Source organism: Equus przewalskii, chromosome 29 (genome assembly GCF_037783145.1).
Source record: "Equus przewalskii isolate Varuska chromosome 29, EquPr2, whole genome shotgun sequence".
In the NCBI taxonomy this organism is placed as follows: domain Eukaryota; kingdom Metazoa; phylum Chordata; class Mammalia; order Perissodactyla; family Equidae; genus Equus; species Equus przewalskii.
In genome coordinates this window covers 6,601,112-6,622,469 of record NC_091859.1, presented here as the reverse complement: position 1 = coordinate 6,622,469, position 21,358 = coordinate 6,601,112, and positions in this window count along the sequence as shown.

The following is a 21,358-nucleotide window of genomic DNA, read 5'->3' as shown; positions in this document are numbered from 1 at the left end:
AAAGAATCACTTCAATTGTACATAAAAAGACAGGTTGAATTTTTCAATGTGCATAGTTCCAGCTATATCCAGAATATTAAGTTTTCTTCTCTGTGCTTATTTAAAATAGTTTTGGAAACTCTAATGCTATAATTCTGAATATGTAAAGTCTCAGGAGGCCTTATTTTAGCCACAGAAATCTGACTGGCTAAACCACTTTGTAATATGCAATTGGAGCATCAATACTTTACGACTGTATAAATCTCAACTAATATTATCTGATTTTACTGGAAGTTTTTTTAGAAAAGTGATAATTTAAATTAAGTGGACATTTCATGCAAAAGAGTAGCTATTAGGAGAATAGTGTTTTTTTTTTAAATCACTACGTTTTACAGATGGACAAATGAGATTTAATAATTCACTCTAGTAGCTCTAATAATGAGTATTTGTTAATTTATCTAATAACAAGGGTTTTGGATTTTTTTTCAAAGAGTTCCTATCTCCAATCATTAAGACGGAGCCACTTAGAGGACATATATGTCATTCTGCAAAAAATACAGCCCTTACAGGATGATGCAGGGTGTGATTTATTCTGTTTGAAATAATACCTCCTTCTGAATAAATTACAAACAATTTCATGAGAGGGGTTTTTGGAGTTTGGTTTTTGGAGTGATTATTTTAACAGTCTTGCTATGTATTATAAAATTACTTGTTACAATGCTTATGGAATTTGAGCCATAAGAATTGAACTAAATTAATCCTGAGCCTGACAATGTTATTAAATCATATGAGACCCTGGCAATGCACTGCCTATGATGTCAGGATCAGACAGGATTTTGTAGAAAATACCCATTTAAACTAAATACAAAAATATATATATGTAGATGAAGAGTATCCATTGTAGGGAAATTTCAATAAAATTCTATGTTTGAACTTTATTAGGTGTTAAGAGAACATGATGACCCAAGTGCTCTGTCTACAAAAACAGGTGAGCAGGATATAACTTGGTTCTAGTACCTACAATGGTTGGTAGAAGAGGTTTCCCTGGGATGAGAAGCCTCACAGCAAGCAGAAGAAGAAAGAGACCCAAGACCAAATGCACTCTTTGACCCCATCTTTCACTTACAGAATTTAAGAAATTTTAGGTATTCTCTACATTTCTACAGTTAGAAATACAAAGAGGCCAAAAGATTTTAAAAACAAGTTGTCAGAAATGGCCAAAAATAACCCCAACACTTTTACTTTTACACAAAAAGTAGACAAGATCAACTCTCCCTTTGGACTTTAGGCAAAGTATATCTTAATTATCCAGCAGCATTGTTGCTCCTCTTCACATAATTTTTAAGAATAGAAATACTGATATGCTAATATTTGTGATATTATTTCTTATCTATGAAAAACTGCTGGTTATTTCGTAATATCTTTCTCTCCTTTGTCCACAATATGATTGCAGCTGAGCATATGGCTTCCCAGATAGAGAAAACATTTCTCAGCCCCCCTTGCAACTAGGTATGGTCATATGACTAAATTCACAACAATGGAATGTAAGCATAACGGCAACCCCCTCCTCACTTATTTAAGATGAAATTGATTCTCTCTATTTGGTGTTTTTATCCCCGTCCATGAGTGGGTGGTGACCCAGCCTCAACCACAGGGACAAGCATACTACCTTTGAGAGTGGAGTTTCTGTTAATGTGCTCCGACTCCTGGAACCCTATGAATGAATGACGTCCACAATGTCCTGTCTTCAACAGCCCTACTCAGCGTCTGTAGACTCATGTCTCTGGGTTCCTTTATGGAGTCAATCCATTTGATATTTTGTCTTCCTCTTTTCCTGTTGCCTGCTACTTTCCCCAGCATTATTATCGTTTCCAAAGAATCATGCCTTCTCACGACATGCCCATAGTAGATCAGCCTCAGTTTTATCATTTTTGCCTCCAGTGATAGTTCAGATCTAATTTGCTCTAGAACCTGCTTGTTCATGTTTCTGGCAGTCCAGGGTATCAGTAGAGCTCTGGTCCAACACCATATTCCAAATGAATCATCTTTTTTTCCTGTTGGCCTTCTTCACTGTCCAGCTTTTGTATGCACACAGCAATTAGGAATATGAGGGTGTGGATAACCTTGGCCTTAGTCTCTAATGACACTTCTTTACACTTGATTATCTTTCCTAATTTTTTCATTGCTGCCCTTCTGAGTCTTAGTCTTCTCTTGGTTTCTTGTTTGCAGTCTCCTTTTAAATTGATGATTGAAACCAAGGTAAACAAAATCTTTAACAATCTCAGTGTCTTCATTGTTTACATTAAAGTTATGTAGTTCTTCTGTAGTCATGAGTTCTGCTTCTTGATGTTCAAATGCAGTCCTGCTTTGCTGCTTTCTTCTTTCAGGTTTGTCAGAAGTTGTTTCAAGTCATTACTGCTTTCTGCTAGTAAGATGGTGTCATCTGCATATCATAGATTGTTGATATTTCTTCCACCAATTTTCACTTCTCCTTCATCTAAGTCTAGCCCAGTTTTTCATACGATATTGTCTGCATACAGATTAAACAGATAAGGAGACAAAATGCACCCTTGTCTGACACCTTTGCCTATAGAAAATTATTCTGTCTGTCCATATTCTGTCCCTCCATGTTCTGTCCTGACATTGGGTTATTGTCCCTAATACAGGATACACATCAGGGTAACCAAGTGCTGAGGCACGTCATTCCTTTCAGAGCAGCCCATAGCTTTTCATGATCCACACACTCAAAGGCTTTACTGTCATCTCTAAAACATAGACTAACCTTCTTCTGAAATTCTTTGGATCACTCCAGTAGCCAAAGAATAACCTCAATTAGATCTCATATGCCTCTCCCTTGTCGAAATCTAGTTCAGGCATCCGTATTTCTTGCTCCACATGAGGTAAAAGCCTTTGTTGCAGCACCTTGAGCATCATTGTACTTGCACAGGAAATTAGAGCAGTGGTCCTGTAGTCACTACACACCCTGCATCTCTTGTTTTGGAGACTGGGATTACATATCGAACATTTCTAGTCTATAGGTCATTGTTTTGTTTTCCGTATTTGTTGGCATATTCTTGTTATGATTTTGACAGATTCAGTCTCTGTGGCTCGAAATAATTCTATTAATATCCCATCTACCCCTGGTGACTTATTTCTTCCCAGCTCCTTCAAGGCAGCTTTTACCTTACTTCCTAAAATTATAGGTTCTTCCTCATAGGAATCTTCTTTAAAGGCATCTGTCATTCTTTGTCTCTTCTGTGTAGATTTTCAGTATACTGTTTCCATCTTGCCTTTATCTTCTCCTGATCAGATCATGTGCTTCCAAGTTGGTCATTTAGCATCCCTAATCTAGGTTTACATGTCCCTTTGATTTCCTGAATCTTCTGAAAGAGATCTCCCATTTTTCCTTTTTCGTTGTTCTCTTCTGTCTCTTTGCATTGGCCATTATAGTAGTTCTGTTTATCTCTACATGATAGCCATTGGAAAATTGCATTCCAGGTGGAGGGACAGGGTGGAAACAACAGTTCCCTAACACCTCCTGGAGCAAGGCTGCCTCACTAGCTGTGACTGACCAGAGTATTAAGTGAAAAAAATTTGAATTGTATTTTATTGGAATAACTATATTTGAGAATCTCATTGATAAAGCAACTTAGTCTTTACCTTAAAGAATACAACTATCCTCATCCCATATCAATGTAGCGTCCTATACTGAGAAATTCTTAAAGGAAAGAACAATGACTTATTTACCTAGTCCAGGGCTGGCTCACAGTAGCATTAAAAAATATGTATTGAATAGACAATCAAGAATTCTCTCTAAAGAGTTACCAATTCTTTTTTCAGTCTACCACAGTGTTACACCAAAAAAACTTCATATCTTTGAAGATAATAATCATGTTACTCCTCTCCAGGCTAAATGCCAATTCTTTTAAACTTTCCTGGTATGACTTATTTTTCAGCCCTTTAGTCATTACGGCACTGTTACTTTTCTCTGAATTCTGTTCAGTTTCTCAGTATTTCTTTAAAACGTAATGATCAAATATGCACATAAACTGTACAGTGAAGGAGTTCAGAGCATGTCACTCTAAAAAACGCCACTTTGGTATATTGACTATTTTGAGTTGAAGGCGCTTGAAAAACAGCAAACACAAAAACAAAATAAAATTCTGAACTTTCTTCTTTTTCTTAAAAGCAGGAGATGAAATTCCAATAAAAACAATGTCCCCCGTATATCAGAAGGAAAGTAACTTTCTTATCATCAAGGATGAGAAGTTGAGATCAAGAGAATTCTATACAGACCTTGACCTTGATAAAGTAATTCTTATCTTCCTTTAGCCTCCCCACATGGCGCAGTCACTTTTCCACAGTTGCCTCTCTTGGTTCAACCTAATGTAAAAGCAAGTAGGTTTTGCCATTTCTTTGGATCTTCATTCCTTATGAGGGCTCCCATGTCACATAAATTTAACATAAATTTCTATGCTTTTCTTCTGTTAATCTGTCTTATGTCAGTTTAATTTTCAGGCCCAGCTGAAAAACCATAAGAGTGTCGAGATAAAAATTTGCCTCCCCTACAGCAGAAAGAGTCAGACTAATGCAAATTAAAATGGAAGGATTATTTTCCCCATTCCTACACATGATATTCAGGCATATTTTAGTAGACTGGTAAGAATGGTTAGTTGTTCACCATAGAACCACAATAATAACTTATATTTACCTCATGATCTTCCAAAATGCTCTACTCTTTCTCCAAGCTATTTGCTGCTGCAAATTACTGTCTTTACTATTAGTACCTACTTGTTGGTATGTCTTCTCCTTTTGAATTCCATTATGTTTTTGTATGACTACATCATTTTTATTCTCTGGAAATACAGAATCAGATTTTTATTCATTTGACCAGGTTATCAAAAAATAACATAGGAATGAGCTCTGTGAATTATCACCTGGAATGTTACTCAGGTTGATCCAGAGCCACTGATAATTATCTTTATTGTGACCTTGTTGGGTATCACCATATGAATCACTTTAGGAATTGCATTCAACTCCATACAATAAAACCTCTTTAATCAAATGAGGTTTATTTCTCTCACCTAATAATAAGCCTCTGAAGACAATAAGGGAATAAATTGTTTGGCATAGCCACTCAACATGCCAATCTATATTTTTTGTTTTGTTTTGCTTTGCTTTGCTTTGCCATCCTTAGAGTGGGTCTATCATCGTAATTATTGAGAGGTAGCTACTACACACATAGAACAGAACAAAAGGGACATAGCAGTGTGTCTACCCCTTTTAATCAGGTTAACAATGATTTTCCCATAAGCTCCACCCAGTAGATATCTACCAGAACTGCATCAGAACTGTACCTATAGCTAAAGAGGAATTCCAGGAGGCAAATATTTGAACTGGACATATGAGCTCCTGGAACAAACTTGGGATATATTAGTAAAGAAGAGGGGGAAAGTAGCCACGGAGGGACAATTTACTATATCCTCCATGACTTATCCTGGGAGAGTCCAGATTACAATTCCTAGATCATGAACAAGAATTTATCATTGGGCAAAATAAAAACTGAAATCAATAATTCTCTCTTCTTTACCATTAGTCAGCATAACTATATCCTCACTAACTATGCTACTATATAACACAACTACGACACAATTAATGTTGGATAATCTATTCGGGTATTTATGTAAAGCTGTAATTTCTGAAATTCCTCATTTTACTCCTTTTAAAAAGACGTCAATAGTTCCCTTTAACTTGCCCTCTGGGGATATGAGGCCCATGCTGCTGAGGGACATTGAGAAAAAAACAAAACCAATTTTTTAAAACTGTTTGGGACCCCACTTCTGAAGTAAAGACCCCACTTCTGAAGTTTCTCCTCCTTCCCCAAAGTAGGAAAGCCTTGAAAAGAGAGTGGACATGGGTTTATTGAGTCTCCAATTGGTTGTGTTTATTTAAATAAATTAGAACTTCCCCTTTTGATATGAGCATTTTCAGTACACAACTCTTCAGAGACAAATTCTTTATATTTGTTTTTTTGCATGTGGTTTACACAGACCACAGAGTCATCATTCAAGAGAGAACAATAAGCCTTTATAGTGGATATCTTCTATGTGTTGGTGTGCCTGTTTAATCTGTTCCCAAATCGAGTGGATTAAGGAAGAATCTCCACACCTGCTGAAGATTTTCCATGCAGGAGCCCTTTGACAATGTAACAAGCCCAACTAGCATCAGAACATTCTGGCCGTATAGCAGGTATAGTGGGAAAATGTCCTCACTCAGATTAGAAATGCCTGGGGTTAAATTCTCTATTTCCTTTTATTGGGTGACCTTCATCAAGTCGTTTAAACTCTCAGACTCTGTATCTTATCTGGGAGTTGGGTTTATGCTATTTTCTTACAAGATAGCAATTACAATGGTCCCTCTCCATTATTGTCAAACCACACGTTCTTTACCAGAATGACTTACCAGAATGAGGATTTCATAGAAATTACTTCCAACTTTAGCAAAACTGTACTTCAAGGAACTTGGTAAAAGACATCTTTAGCATTCTTTACTCCTGTGAGATTGACAACCTTTCGGAATGGTACACAAAAGCTATTATTTTCCATCCTGCTAGTCTCTAGAATTATAGATCTGTAGGTATACAATGGCTTTTGTCATTTTTGAAATTTGTATTGAGTGTTTTGCCAAAAATAATGCACTAAATGTTGAAATACTGACAGCTAAAAAGATGCAAGCCCAGCATCTCCTCATGTAACTCCATTCAGATCTCTCTGCCTCCACAGTGTGTGTCTGTCTCCCACTTTGCCTCTTTGTTTACCAGGTATTTCAGATTCTTACTGCCTCTGCATTTATTATAAAAGCTTGCACTCTTTGGGCGTTTACCAAGTTTAACCACTAAGAGAAATCATTATTTTTAAATTCTGTAAAGCTTCTATTTTAAAGATGATATGCTTCATTCACATTATCTAATGGCTATTTTTCAAAGTTTTTAATTCATATTCTACTAAAGAAATTTTGATGCCGTTATTAAAAAAAATGACACTCGTACTCAGTTTGTGTGGATAATATGAAGTTTGAAACTTATCCTAGGATGCATATTAAATAGCTATTTTTTTATTGAAAAAATGCTTTAAATATTTAGCATCCAGTATTTTCCTTTTAACTCATCTGCAATAATGAAGCAGCAGAGAGGAAAATCTATGATCTTCTCTGTGAGAAACACAAGGGCTAGTTCACCCTCTATCTGCAGGCTAAAGAACGAGGCTGCATCCTGAGTATTTCCAGCCATATGGGGGAGCCGTTATGGCTCACAGATATTGTCCTCACACGGCCTTTTCTCTGTGTGTGTACATACCCGGTGTCTCTTTCTCTTCTTATAAGGACACCAGTCGGATCAGATTAGGGCCCCACTCTTATGACCTCATTTAACCTTAATTATCTCTTTAGAGGCCCTTTCTCCAAAACCAGTCACACTGAGGGTTAGGGCTTTAACATATGAATTTGGGGGGGACACAATTTAGTCTATAACAGCATCTGTGCTGGCTATGGTACAGGGAAATCTGTCTTCTTTGTAGCTCCCAGCCCCAATATAGCTTTATTAGTGAAGGAACAAGAAATGTATAGCCCTGATGTAACTACTGATGCATATTGCATAGGGGGCAGGTAATTTGGTCCCTTGTACATACTACAGGATAAAAACCCTTTTCCAATTAGGGTTTCAGCAGAGGCTTTCATTCTGGGGAATTACAAAAATCTGCTTTATTTTCCATTGTAAGGAAGATCAGTTATAGGACATATATATGCATATAACAAATATGGGTTGAGTGCCACTGCTCTGTGCTAGCTATGGTGGACATAGCTATGATTAAGTCAGGTTCAATCTGGGCATTCATGGCACTTCCATTCTAATAGCTCTTAAATAAATATTAATATTTTCAAGGAGAAATAGAGAGGGTAATATTTCCTTTTTTTAAAAAATGTGAAAAAACAGACTAAGAGGGTGGGAAGTAATAGGGAGTGACTGCTAACGGGTACAGGGTTTCTTTGGGAAGGGAGAAGAAAAGTTTTGAAATTAGAGAGTGGTGATGGTTGCACACTTCTGTGGAAAAATATTGAATTATACAATTTAAATTACACTGTATGTTAATTATATATCAATAAAGTTTTTTAAAAGGCACAAAGGGGATTCCCTATCTTGGCTTTCTCTTCATGGATGGTTTAAGCATTTCCAAACCACTACGAGAGGAACTTCTATTTCCTCTGAATTTTACCACAGTTAGATGCTGAAATTTATGAAAATGCCCTTGAAGCAGTGAAGGTACTCTGGCCGTTTATTTTGTAAATTTTAGGAAGCAGTGTTGTGTAATGGTTAAGAACTCAAATTAGGGAGTAAGAACATCCTATGTTCAAATGCTACTTCTACCTTTTTGCAAGCTATGTAACCTCTGACAAGTCATCTAACCTCAACACATATACAGAAAAAAATCATGACCTCAATATACTTATTATTCGCATTTCACAGATGAAGAATCAGGCTTATCAAGGTCACAGAGTGAATGCCGAGATGTTGACAGTGGGAAAAAATAAAATATAGTGGGTAAGAAGGAATGCTAGGGAATGAAATAATCTGCCTTAACATCTTAAATTCCAGGCTCTGTGACTTACTCTATTACTTCCCGCAAGTTACTTAACTTTTAGGCCTCAACTTCCTCGTGTATAAGATACGTTTCAGATATCTGTTGCTACATAGCAAACCATCTCAAAACTTGAGGGCTTACAGTGAGTTACTATTCTCTCTCTTGGTTCTGTAGGTTGACTGGGCACAGCTGGGCGGTTCTCACTTGGGGCCTCTCATGCAGCTGTAGACAGATCTTGGCCTGGGGCTGCAGTCATCTGAAGACTTCCCTAGGCTGATGACCAAGATGACTTAAATATACATGGCTGGTAGCTGATTCTGCCTGTGGGCAGGGAGCTCAGTGAGGGCTGTCCACTGTGGCCTTTTAGGTGGCTTGGGTTTTCACAGCCTGGACGCTGGGTTCCAAGAGGGAGCATCCCAAGCACAGTGTTCCCAGAGGCCCAGGTGGAAGTCACGAGGTTCTCGCTTCCAAAGTTAGTTAGAATCACATTCCTCCCCTGTGAAAAATATACTCCTCCTCCTCCTCAGAGGCCCAAAGACTTATCCCATTAAGGGACTGGCTTGAAATCCAGGGTCTCTCAGCCTCCGTGTGTAATTCCTGGAGAGCAGTTCCTCTCAATATGCAGACTGTTAACCAACAAGGCTTCTTAGCTTGTCGTTCCCCACACACCCACCACTGTATTGTGATGCAAGCATAGGATGACAGTCAAAGATACTCCCATTCAAAAAGGAAAGGGATGGAAGATGGAGAGTTGTCACTGATCCACAGCAGTCATTAACATCCTCCAAAGTTGACTTAAATGCCCCACTTACACGCTCATATAGCACCACAGGCTTATCTTTATCATAAAAATTAAATTCCACATAATCACTTGTTTTCTTATCTAGCTTGTCCATTAGGTGACAAGAGTTTTGAGAGCACGGATTCTCTTACTCATCATTGTTTACCTACCGCCTAGCACTTCATAGATGTTTAATCGGTATTTGTTGAGTAAATTAAGACCAGAAACATGGAGTTGTCTTTGTTCTGCTAGTGTGTGACCTTGTATCAGCTACTTAATTTCTCCGCTGAGCAGTGTTTGGATTAGAAGACCTCAAGGACTCTGGCTAGTTTTATGATTGTATTCTATCACTTCTGCGTTGACATCCTGTGAGCCCCGGCGCCAACATGACACTCTTCTTCTCAGATGCCACAACTAGTTGGCATTTATTTCATAGTGCTGGGATGGGTGCTGATTGATTGAAACAAAGTGGCTTTGAACAACATTTCACAAATCAAAGAAAAATGAGGCTGAGGTACACAGCCACATTGGGCAGAGGAACAGCTGAAGACAATCAAACCCAAACAATGTTTACATTACATCCTCCAAATTCATCTTAAGACTAGAGGGAGGGCCTCCTGAATGCAGTCCAGAAACATCACAGGGCAGCCACTTGCAGTGCTGACTCAGAGGCCCCTCAACAGGGGCCAGAGATGGGAGCGATTATGCTCCTATGCACCAGCATCACAGTGCTCCGAAGTTCCCAAGATTTCCGTTCTTGGTTGTATTTAGGAAGCAGAACGTGGGCACAATACCTCTTTTGAATTTCTCTGTTTTCAAGTTTTGATGTTTGTCCTTTTGTAAGAGTCTTGCCTCTGGGCTCGTCTGCAATGAGGTACTGAGAAGACAAATGCCTACCTTTGGAGCTCTGATTGTGCATCTAAGTCATTTCCTAAAGACTTTTTTTAAGGTGATCTTTCTCTTTGTTTTTCTATCCCTGTTTCACTTCCTTAGAAAGAGACAGCCTTGCAACATCATTTGTAGCTCTCTCCCCTTCTTGCTCCCTTTATTTAATGTTCATTTGCAGCTCTAGGGCAGTGGTTCTCAGACTTTAACTTGCATCAGAAACACCTGGAAGGCTTTTAAGGCACAGATTGCTGGGTCCCACCCCAGAGTTTCTGATTCTAGAGATGTGTCTGAGACTTTGCATTTCTAACTAGTTACTAAGTGATGCTGATGCTGCTGGTATGGGGACCACGATTTAGGAACCCCAGTGCTTTAGCGTATATACTAAGAACCAAGTTTCAAATTATTTTTATCACTCTTAAGTATATTTTTAATGGCTATGTGTTTTACTGCCTCCCAAATATGATAACTTTTTTTAACAGCATAGATTTCAAAAGCATGGAATTTCTTGCTTCATGTGAAAAGCAGACCAGTTGGCCTACTTGCCTAAATTATCCAAAGTAACAGGATATCCAAAGTGACATTAGAGACTAGCCTTGATGAGGTAATGTTATCCACTTTGAGTTATTTCCCTAGGAATTTTAATCCAAGGGAGAGAAGACAATTCCTCCTCCTCTTCTTTCTCTCTCTGCGTAAGCATGTATTGTTCGTTTTCTGCCCCGTGACACCATTGGGATCATTTATACATACGAAAATATGTGAAGATAACTAAATTTGGGGCATGAAAGAAGAAGAAAGGCCTGTTCTATCAGGTGAAACTGCTCCCCAGATTTCCTACCCATTGATTACTATCAGCTCAGTCTTAGACTCTGATAAAGTGGACAGCACTTTTTTTTTTTTAACCACTTATAACCTGAGGATATTGGACAGGTTTTTTTAACCTCTCTAAGCCTCACTTCCTTCATTTATAAAGTGAGAGTAATGGTACTTGCCTTCTAATATTTTTATGAAGACTAAATCTCCAATGCTGCCATCGCTGAGCCTTGAAATACTGCTGATTGCTCTTTCTCTTTCCTCTCTTCCTCCTTCTATCTCTGACAATTTTAATATTTCATAAAAATATAGATAAAACAAAAATTATTGGGAAACATTGTCATGCTTTACTGGACTTTTATGTTTTCTCTTGGAGCACAGTATATCAAGACCTCTGTTGATTAAATATTCTTTCATCCTATTAGCTTTCTAAGTTGACTTTAATTCACTCCTTATTTTTATTTATTAGAGTTTAAATTAGTTGTCACTCCATGGAAAAGTCCGCTCTTCCTTTGCATCTTAATCAATCCCTTTTACAGAGTTTATTGCTTCCCTAAATTATTGTCAAGACCTTGAGAGCAGAGCAGGAAATGCTTAATTCATACCAATTTACATGTTCCTTTTCATTATCTATGAGTTTATACTAGGAAGTATAGTTGAGGATCTCCAGAGTTTGATATGGAGAAATAGCAATAATACACCTCTTTTTGAGCATGTATTACATGACAACCACTATTATGGACGCTTCCTTGAATTTTCACAACTCCTTGAGGTAGGAATTATAACCATCCCAATGACAAAGTGGAAAATGAGGCACAAATAATTAAGACCAAATGACATGCAAGGCTAAGAATATGTTTCAGAGCCAGAATGTCAATCCTATCTATCTGATTCCAGAGATCATAAGCTTAATTATTACACAGATTCCTGTTTAAACTTAGAATAGCTTTGAATTATTAATGTAATTTCTAACTATTGTGTAAGAAAGCAGTTCCACAATTATTGCATCATTGATAAATGGACTTTTTACTTGGTGCTACCAAAGAAAGTATAGCATTGAAATATTATTATCTGACATTTTAACCATCTTTATTCTTTCCTCAGATTTTTGTTCATCCTTAGCCATCCAGGCTCCATGCTGTATACACACAATCAAAAATACGTAGTTAGAAAAAGTTAATTTTACCAGATATCACACATTAAATTCTATGTCACTACATTTCTATATATCAGGTGATCGCAAAGGATAAGGCCATGAGAGTTTATAGCCTTGTCCATCCTTGTAAACCACTGCCATTACAGTGATATCCCTGTCCCCTGGATGTGAAAGCAAAAGTGAGTAAGCAATCCATCTCTTCTAAGTCAACTATTTCAGATAATGCTGGGGAAATTATATTTGTTGCTATTATGACAAGGCAAAAATCTCCTATTTTTCTATGCCCAGACTCTCTCAGCAGCTTTTGACCTAAAATTGCTAGAAAGAAACAAACTCACCAGTTACTATGCAGCTTGCTATGATTTTTAGGAGGATGGCAGGTGCTAGCCATAAAGGATATTGCTAATTACAAGGGGAAAAAAATATACAGATCACTAAAAACAGATGCAACAGAAGAGATTGCATTTGGCAGCCAGCCGTTTTCTATATAGTCCATTTGATGGCATTCCTCTATGATCAATTCTTAGTTCAACGTAGAGTTTTCTGTAGAAAAGGCCAGAAGTTGCAAAAGCTTTGATTAAAAAGAAAAAACTCAGAGGTTTTGAGATGCAAACAATATTTTATTGGGAAGAAACTACATTTTATCAACATAAAATCTGGAAATGATAGTGAGGTCAAAGATGGGACGGCAGAACGGAGGATGTAAATGAGAAGCAAAGCCACGGATGCTGAAGTTGGTGCATTTGGAGCAGCATGGTGCATAAGAACCAAGGGAGAGTGTTTGCAGAAGGAAACAGGAATAACTCAAAGCCAGCATGATGGCTTTCTCAATTTATGGCTAGTTGCTTCTGTCTTAGGACTCTGCACAGGCTAAGACAGGGAGGGCAGGGGTGGGGGGTGTAGGAGGAGGGACGCTGGTGAAGCAAGAATCATCACATTTTCGAGTTAGGTCCTATGATCCTCTGTGTATTAGTTTCCTGTGACTACCGTAAGAAAATATTACAAACCTTGGTGGCATCAAATAAGACAGAAATTCATTCTCTCATAGTGATGGAGGCTGGTAATCAAGGTATCAGCAGGACTGTGCTCCCTCCAGAGACTCTGGTGGGGAGATTCTGTTCCTTGACTCTTCTAGCTTCTAGTGGCAGCTGGCATTCACAGACTTGTGGCTGCATGACTCCAATCTCAGCCTACGTGGTGGTTGCATCACTTCCTTTTCTTCCATTTGTCTCAAATCTCCTTCTGTCTTTCCCTTATATGGACTCTAGTCATCAGATTTAGGGCTCACCCAGAGAATCCGAGACGTCCTCATCTCAAGATCCTTAACTGAATCACATCTGCAAAAATCCTTTTCCAAGTAAGATAACATTAATCGATTCCAAGGATTTGACATAGATGTATCTTTTTGGAGGAGAGGTGCACCATTCAACCAACTACGTCTTGCCTGAATATTCCTCACAAAGAGTCTCTGAAGAAGTGAAAGAGTCTCTTTTCCTGGTGATGATTCTCCTCCTTCAAATGAGTTTGAGCTTGGTCTTCCCTTAGTGTGACTGTGGTGGGGAGAGAGGAGGTATAGAGAGGGGCCAGCTGCACTTTACAAAGATTGGACCTTTTCTCCAGTCCATCTCAAATAAAATCCTGGCTCTTTGAAAAATGTTCTAAGGATGCAATGCATACTTAATATTATGATACTTAATACCAACAGAGATACACAAAACAAACTCTCCATCACCAAAAGCAATTTTCTTAGGATAAGGTGGAAGTTTACAATAACTGTTCACTCTTTCAGACCACCGGGGATCTAATGAGTGTCTAAAATAGTCGTAAATAGTCCCAGTCTTGAGTAATCTCAAAGAAAAATGTCTAATCTACACCCAGGACCTAGAGTAAATCATGCCCTTGCACATGTGGCTCAATGTGATATTAAAATGTTATTGTCTATATTTTTGCAATAGGGATATTATATCATCACCAGGAATGTTAGAAGATTAGTCAATTTCCCAACAATAGTAGAGAAGAACTAATTTTTGCTGACCAAAAAAAGGGTTGCTTCTCTGTTCTTATCTAACACAATACTCCTTATTTTCTTTCCTAAAGCAAATGGCTAAAGACTTCAAAAGGAGCTATGAACACCAATTACAATTAGACACACAAATAGAGTTTTTAAAAATCAAATTATAAATAATGGAACTGACTTTATGAAAGTTATCATGTTTCTTGGCAAATTGATAATAGATAAACAGGCATAAGAACTCTAAGATTTTAACTCTTGTAATCTATATCCTGTCCAGGAAGAAATAGAAAAAAATCAAACAACAAAAATTGTAACAAGACAAAAACACCTAAGGTCCACTTCAAAAACCTACTGAATGTCTTGCTCCTTGTCTTTTTCATTATCCATATATGCATACACTGAGACAAATAATTGGCAATAAAAAATAGAATGCAGTGGAGTTTAGTTCCCAGTTTACTTATTTTTTTAAATGTGCAGATGCTTTTCCTCTTAATTCAGTATTAATACCATCACCGAGCACCTTCTCTGTTTCACTTTCACTCCAGAACCTTCATCTGCATGCCTCTTTAAAGACAAAGCTAACTTACAAAAACAATTTGCCTCACTGGAGGGAATGATACAGTGCACCTTGATGTGGGAAATTTCCATCTGAAACAATTGCAAAGAAAACAGCAAACAACAAAGAGCTAAGCTTGAGCTCCCTCTCCTCCCTCCATCCTTCCTCACTCTCTCCTTCTCACCCTTTGTGGCTCCCACTCCCCTGCTCTCTGTTCCCTGCTTCCAAATGAGAACCCAGCTGTCAGCATTGTGCTGCAATGTGAGGAGTGTCAAGGACATTCTGCTAGGCAATGAACAGGACCATTGATCACTGTTGTTCTTCACTGTTTACAGAGAATCTCTGGGCACCAGAAGTGTCTTTACCATGCAGAAAGAACTGAGAGTGCTGCAAATCTTTGGCTTTTTGGAACAATATACTAAGCTTATTAAGTTTGGAATATTCAGCAGGTTAAAATAGCTGTTTTCTTTTTATTATTACCACCTCAGTGAAAGAATATATGTATTTACATCCCAAAACCTAAATCCAGAGTCTCTGTATAGAAAATATAGAGAAGAAAATCTTCACCCCCACAGTTCTATATTGAAGCCACACGTTTAACAAAACAAAACACTCAGGCATAACCATTTTAGTCTGATAACTGCGCACTTTAGAGACAGAAGGAACAAAAGTAAAGAACGTTCAAATTACCATTTGCAAAATAACCATGAATTTTTAGCATACAGCATGAACCATGGAAGCAATACAAGTTGTTCTTTAAAAGCTTTGAATAAGCTTTTAAAGTTATGGACCTGCAACACAAACAAATCTAAACCTAAGAAGACATCCTGTTGCCATGACAATGGGACACACTAGCTCCCTGTCATGACGGATGGATCGTAGGCTTCAGGAATATGATAGCTCCATTGTCCTTTGGGATTTTCTGACAACAATGTGCTGCTTTAAATCTCATTAATTTATTACTCAGACATTTGTTTTTAGTATAAAAAATAGATATAATGTCATAGGCAAATAACCCAGCAGAGATCAAAAAAAGTACTACATATATTTCTTCCAAAATATGTTTTAATTTAATGTTTGTAATAATTGTGAACTTACCCATAAGATCTGTAAATTAGAGAGCTAAAGTCTATTGTTCAAAAATGAGAAGTATCATTTGTCAGAATCACTAGTTCTTAATGCTTCCATGTAAAGAAAGCCATTTACTAATCCAAAACCTTAGAAAAACTTACTGTGATATATTATTCACTACACAATGATGTCTATAAATATGCTTTAAAAACAAAATAGAGGAACAGAGGACAGGCCCTAACTTGTCACAAACAATGTGAGTCAGAAAGAATCTCTTTTGAAGCACAAAACAAACAGGGAAAGAGGTTTCTTTCTGTCAAGGCTGACGGCAGCTTATCACCAGACTCTCCCCTTCTTCCCATTTCCTGAGATTTTCCTTGTCTTCTCCTTGTCTTATTATTTTGGAGGTGATAAGAAATGAAAGACTAAAGTACATTACCATTCATTCATTCTCTCAGTAAACATTTAAGGAGCATCTTTATTTTTTAATAGAAAAAAGACCAGAGAAGAATAAGCTCAGCCCAGTGAGGAAGACAAATGTGAGAAAAATAATTGCAATAAAATCTTATTAAAGATTGTAGTCCCGGAAAGTAAAGGATTCTGTAAAATCATACAGGAGGGTAGGCCTCCAAGGGCTTCTTGTGACAGGTAGAACTCCAGAGAAGAAGTTATGTTGGAGGTGAGCCTTATCCTGGGCAATGAGGGGTGAAAAGAAGAAGGGCCACTTCAAGGAAGGACATGTAAAAAAGCACAGAATTTTAAAATACTCTATTTTGGGAAATCCCACCAGGTCTGTATACCAGGAGTGAGGTGCTTATGGGAAAACAGTACGAAAAGTGTTTGCAGTAATACAGAGTTTGTTCTTTGTCCTGTATAGTAGAGGAACCCAGCAAAAAATTACAAGCCATGGGAATACAACATGCAAAACGTTTTTAGATCGCTTGGACAGATCGGTGGATGATTCATTTGGGTTGAGGTGAAAAGACAGTGTCTATAGAGAGATTTGTGAAATCTCTGAATGGTAAATTTAACACATCTTGTAATCTGTTGAATGTAGAAGTTAAAGAAAAGGAAATATTTCTGGCATGAGTGATTGGGTGAGTGCTCTTACAATTTTCCGCAATGAGGAATATGATTCAGGAGACAGTCAAGGCCAGATGGATTAGTGAATTTCAGAAAAATCCTAACCAGTGGGACTACAAGGAGTGAAGAGAGATCAAACACCAAATGATGCTAACAGCTACGCTGAGGAGCTTTACAGAGGAACAGGATACAATCGAGGGAAACAAAGTGACAGTCAGACATTGGTAGGCTGTCTTTTAACAAACGCATTTCAAGAAGAAGAGAACCTGCCATATTGAAATGTATTTAAATGATGTTTCTAGTGTGATAAAGATATTCGTTAATATGAAAAAATGTATATATAATATTTAACACTTTATAGTACACCCTTGCACAATGTGTAAGCATCATTTGATCTCCACCACAAATCTGTGTGACTACATTAGGTATTATTATTCCTCTTTTTATTTTATGGAAGAGAAAACTGAGGGTCAGATAGGTTAGTTAACTCCCCCAAGGATATACAGTTGGTAACCCAGGACTGCTAAATCTATTTTCTCCAGATATTTCATTAAATAATCTAATTATACCTGAACTGCATGTGAAGGTTTATTTCACTAAAATATATAGAAAATTATTTCATTAATTAAAACCATTCCACATCTTCTCAAGTATAGAAATGATTTAAATAACTAAGCAAATAATATTTGGCGATAACTGCCCTCAATACAATTATAAGCTCTTTTTTTTGTGGAACTGAGTTAGAGAAAAAAGGAAAGGTAGAAGAAAGTGTCATAAAATTTTTCTACAGAAGACAAAGAATCAATGTGATTTTCATTGTTAAGCAAATATCACCAGCCTCAAGGTGATAATTATTATCCATTACCTGTTTCAGACATACAAACAGGACACTCAGTTTTAGACTCATTAAGTAATGTGGTAACTTATTAACTGAGCCACAGAAAATAATCAATAGAAAGGAGAAAATTACTCCAAATATTTTCTTAAAAACCATTAAAAATAGCAGATAGAAGCATTCCGTATGGATGCATAAAGGGTAAACGGTAAAATGCTTGGGAAATCTGTCTGGCCCCCAAAAGGTGATGTAAGTAATAATGAATACATCAGATTAAGAACTAAAACTAAAGCCACATTTGCACAAACATATTTCAGAACTGGGATAGATCCTGCAAGAGCCACAGTGAATTCAGTAAGTATCATAAGAATCACCATTATCTCAGTGGGTCATTAAGAATATCTCACTTTTACTCATCCTTTGCTATAATGAAAATTATTCCTTTGAAGCCTAACTAGCATTTTATGTCACTTTACAATTTTATTTATTTATTTTTTATTTTGGCCTAAAAAAATTTTTCCTGTGATAGGTGAGTAGATATAGTTTCTTAAAGATGAAGAATCGGTGGCTGAGGGAGGTTAATATTAGCCCAGTCTTACCAGAAGGAAAAGGAAGACAGCCATAATGTGACTTCCTGTGTTCTGACTCCAAATCTGTGTATCGGTCACTATACCACTCTAAGCTCCCTTTTATAAACTTCTACTTTAACACTCTTCTGATAAAGTAAAAAAAATAATCTTTTACTACATAGGAAGAAATCAAATCATATTGAGATGTTAATTGTCTCACAGCAATTATGTTTTATTATGAGCTTGCTCATCTGGTGCATAGACAGCTAATGCCTTTTTCCTCTCTAAACATAAAGTATGTTCACAAATAGCCAAGGGTGTGTCCTGGGTTGGATTAAGCCACTTGTGAGCTACTACAGGACTCAGAGACTCTGCATTTTAATTATACACAGTGATTTCATAACTCAGTCCCATGGCAAATCATTATAATAAATACTTCAAAGGAAACCTCATCTCTTTATGCATAATGCAAGTATCAAATACAATGACCTTTCCCATATTTGCACATTAGTAATTTTATTTTAGCAAGGGTAATGAATTCCTTTGCTTCTTGATTTGATCTTTGTTTTTGTAAAATATTAATCATCTGGCATTCAGAGTCCTTTGTAAGTCAAGTGTTAAAGTCTCTGCTATAACCAACAATATAAACACAGAATTCTCAGATAGTAATTATGGATTCTGTAAGCTTCTTAACAGTATTTCAAGTAGGCCAGCTAAAACATGTCTGCAAACAGAAAAGAACATCCACTAAGGCTTTATCCCTGGCACGTTCTCAGGGAGTGAAGAGGTTCTGAAAAGTGTCATTGGGCTTCTTTGGAGAGTCATTCGACTGTGTGCATAGTGTCATCAATATTAGGTTCCCAGGGGCCGGACCTGTGGTCCAATGGTTAAGTTTGCATGTTCCGCTCTGGCGGCCAGGGGTTCGCAGTTTCGGAGCCCGGGTGCAGACCTGTGCACTGCTAGTGAAGCCATGCTGTGGCAGACATCCCACATATAAAGTAAAGGGAGATGGGCACGAATGTTAGCTCAGGTCCAGTCTTCCTCAGCAAAAAGAGGGGGATTGGGTGCAGATGTTAGCTGAGGGCTAATCTTCCTCAAAAAAAAAAAAAAAATTAGGCTCCCACTGTGAGGCATTTCAATTATTGATTAAATTAGGATTGGGGTGTATTTGTGAGGTGTGTATGAGTATGTGTTTCTGTCCATAAGTTGTCCAGAGTTGATGAGACCCGAGTTTGAATGCTGTCAACAGATATATTGCTCAAAAGAAGTACAGATTCATACACCATTATTATTATAATTATATTTATACAATTTTTATGTTATTGTTAATTATTCTTTCATTAATTCTTTTCTTCAACAATTTTTAAGCACCTACTATGTGCCGATCACTCTGATAGATGATGGAAATTCAAGGAGGAGGACCATAGCCTGCTCTCAAGGAAGAAACATAAAATGTGTCTACCAGCAAGTCATTGTCATTATCAAATGTATCTTTACATAAATGTAATTTTGAGAAAAGTGATTCCACATTGAAAAACAATATCCCTACAAAAAAACTGAAATGTTTCCTTCTTAATTTTCAGAATTTTAAGTGCAGGAGAGTATTTCCACCTATTTTCATCCTATCTCTACTAAAAATTATATTGTTCAATTAACATTTTGGTATTTTTACTCAAGTCAAAGAATCAATGTGATTTTCATTCTCAGGTGAATACTGCTAACATCAAGGTGATAATTATTATCCATTACTTGTTTCAGATACACAAACAGGATACTCAGTTTTAGGGGGAGCAGACCATCCCTAAGGCCCTCTATGAGAAACAATTCCTGAGCATGCTCCTAAATGCAACGTTACAGCCAATTCTGAGAACCTGGGAAAGAAACAATACAGAGAAAGAGAAACACAAAGGAAAATTTCTGGGCTATTTGAAGAAGTGTGGAAAGATGGAGGCAGAGGCCTCTCTGCGTTGCTGCACATGCTACTCATGTCCATGGGTTCTGAACAGTGTTACGCAGCATAACAGTTTTATGACTCCTGCCATAGTATACAGGGGCCAGTATATGGTTAACTCTCTAATGTCTATCATACATGTTATAAGGGGGCAGAATATTTTTGAAGTAGTAAATAATTTCTCCCTTGTTAATACCGCCCTCCCGCCCCCGTTCATGTGATTGGGCTATTTAGTACTCATTGAGAGAATGAAAGCAAAGCAAAACAGGAGCCACTTAACTTTGATTTGTAAAAGTGTAGCAGTCACTTTAGGGGAAAAGAGAGAATTTTAAGCATAAAAAGGTATTTGTGAAAGGTAGGTTGAAGAGAACAACGATGTCCCCGAATTAGGGGTAACAACAAAACAGAGGACTGCCAGACCAGATCTGACACCGCCAGGTAGATCGAAGTAAAGCACGTTTTAACAAAGACCTGTGTGGACCAGGCGGATGATGAAGTGAGTGCCGGCACGCTCAAGCAACACGTAAGACCACATGCCCTTCCTCTACTGAGGCTGTCTTAGTCCTCCTGGCTGCTATAACCCGAATACTGTAGACTGGGTGACCTATAACTGAAAGATATTTGTTTCTCACCTTTCTGGAGGCTGAGAAGTCCAAAATTAAGAGGCAGGCAGACTCAGTGTCTGGGGAGAGCTAGCTTCCCGGTTCATAGATGGCTGGCTTCTCACCGTGTCCTCAAACGGCAGAAAGTGCAAGGGAGCTCAGGGGTCTCTCTCTCTTTTTAAATTTATGGCCCCTAGCAGCCCGATGTGGCCCCCAGAAACCCTGTTCCTATGCTTCCCGGACCCAGGACGATCCCAGGGTTTCGGAACACGGAGGCAGGAGGCCTGCACGTGCGCAGTTCACATCCATGCACCTGCCCTCAGTCGTCAGGCCCTCCTGGCCTGGTGGATAGTGCCCACCCTGGCCCACCAGGCCATGTTCCTAGAGCCAGCGTTTTCCAGAACAGCACCGTTGTTGAGGAGATTTG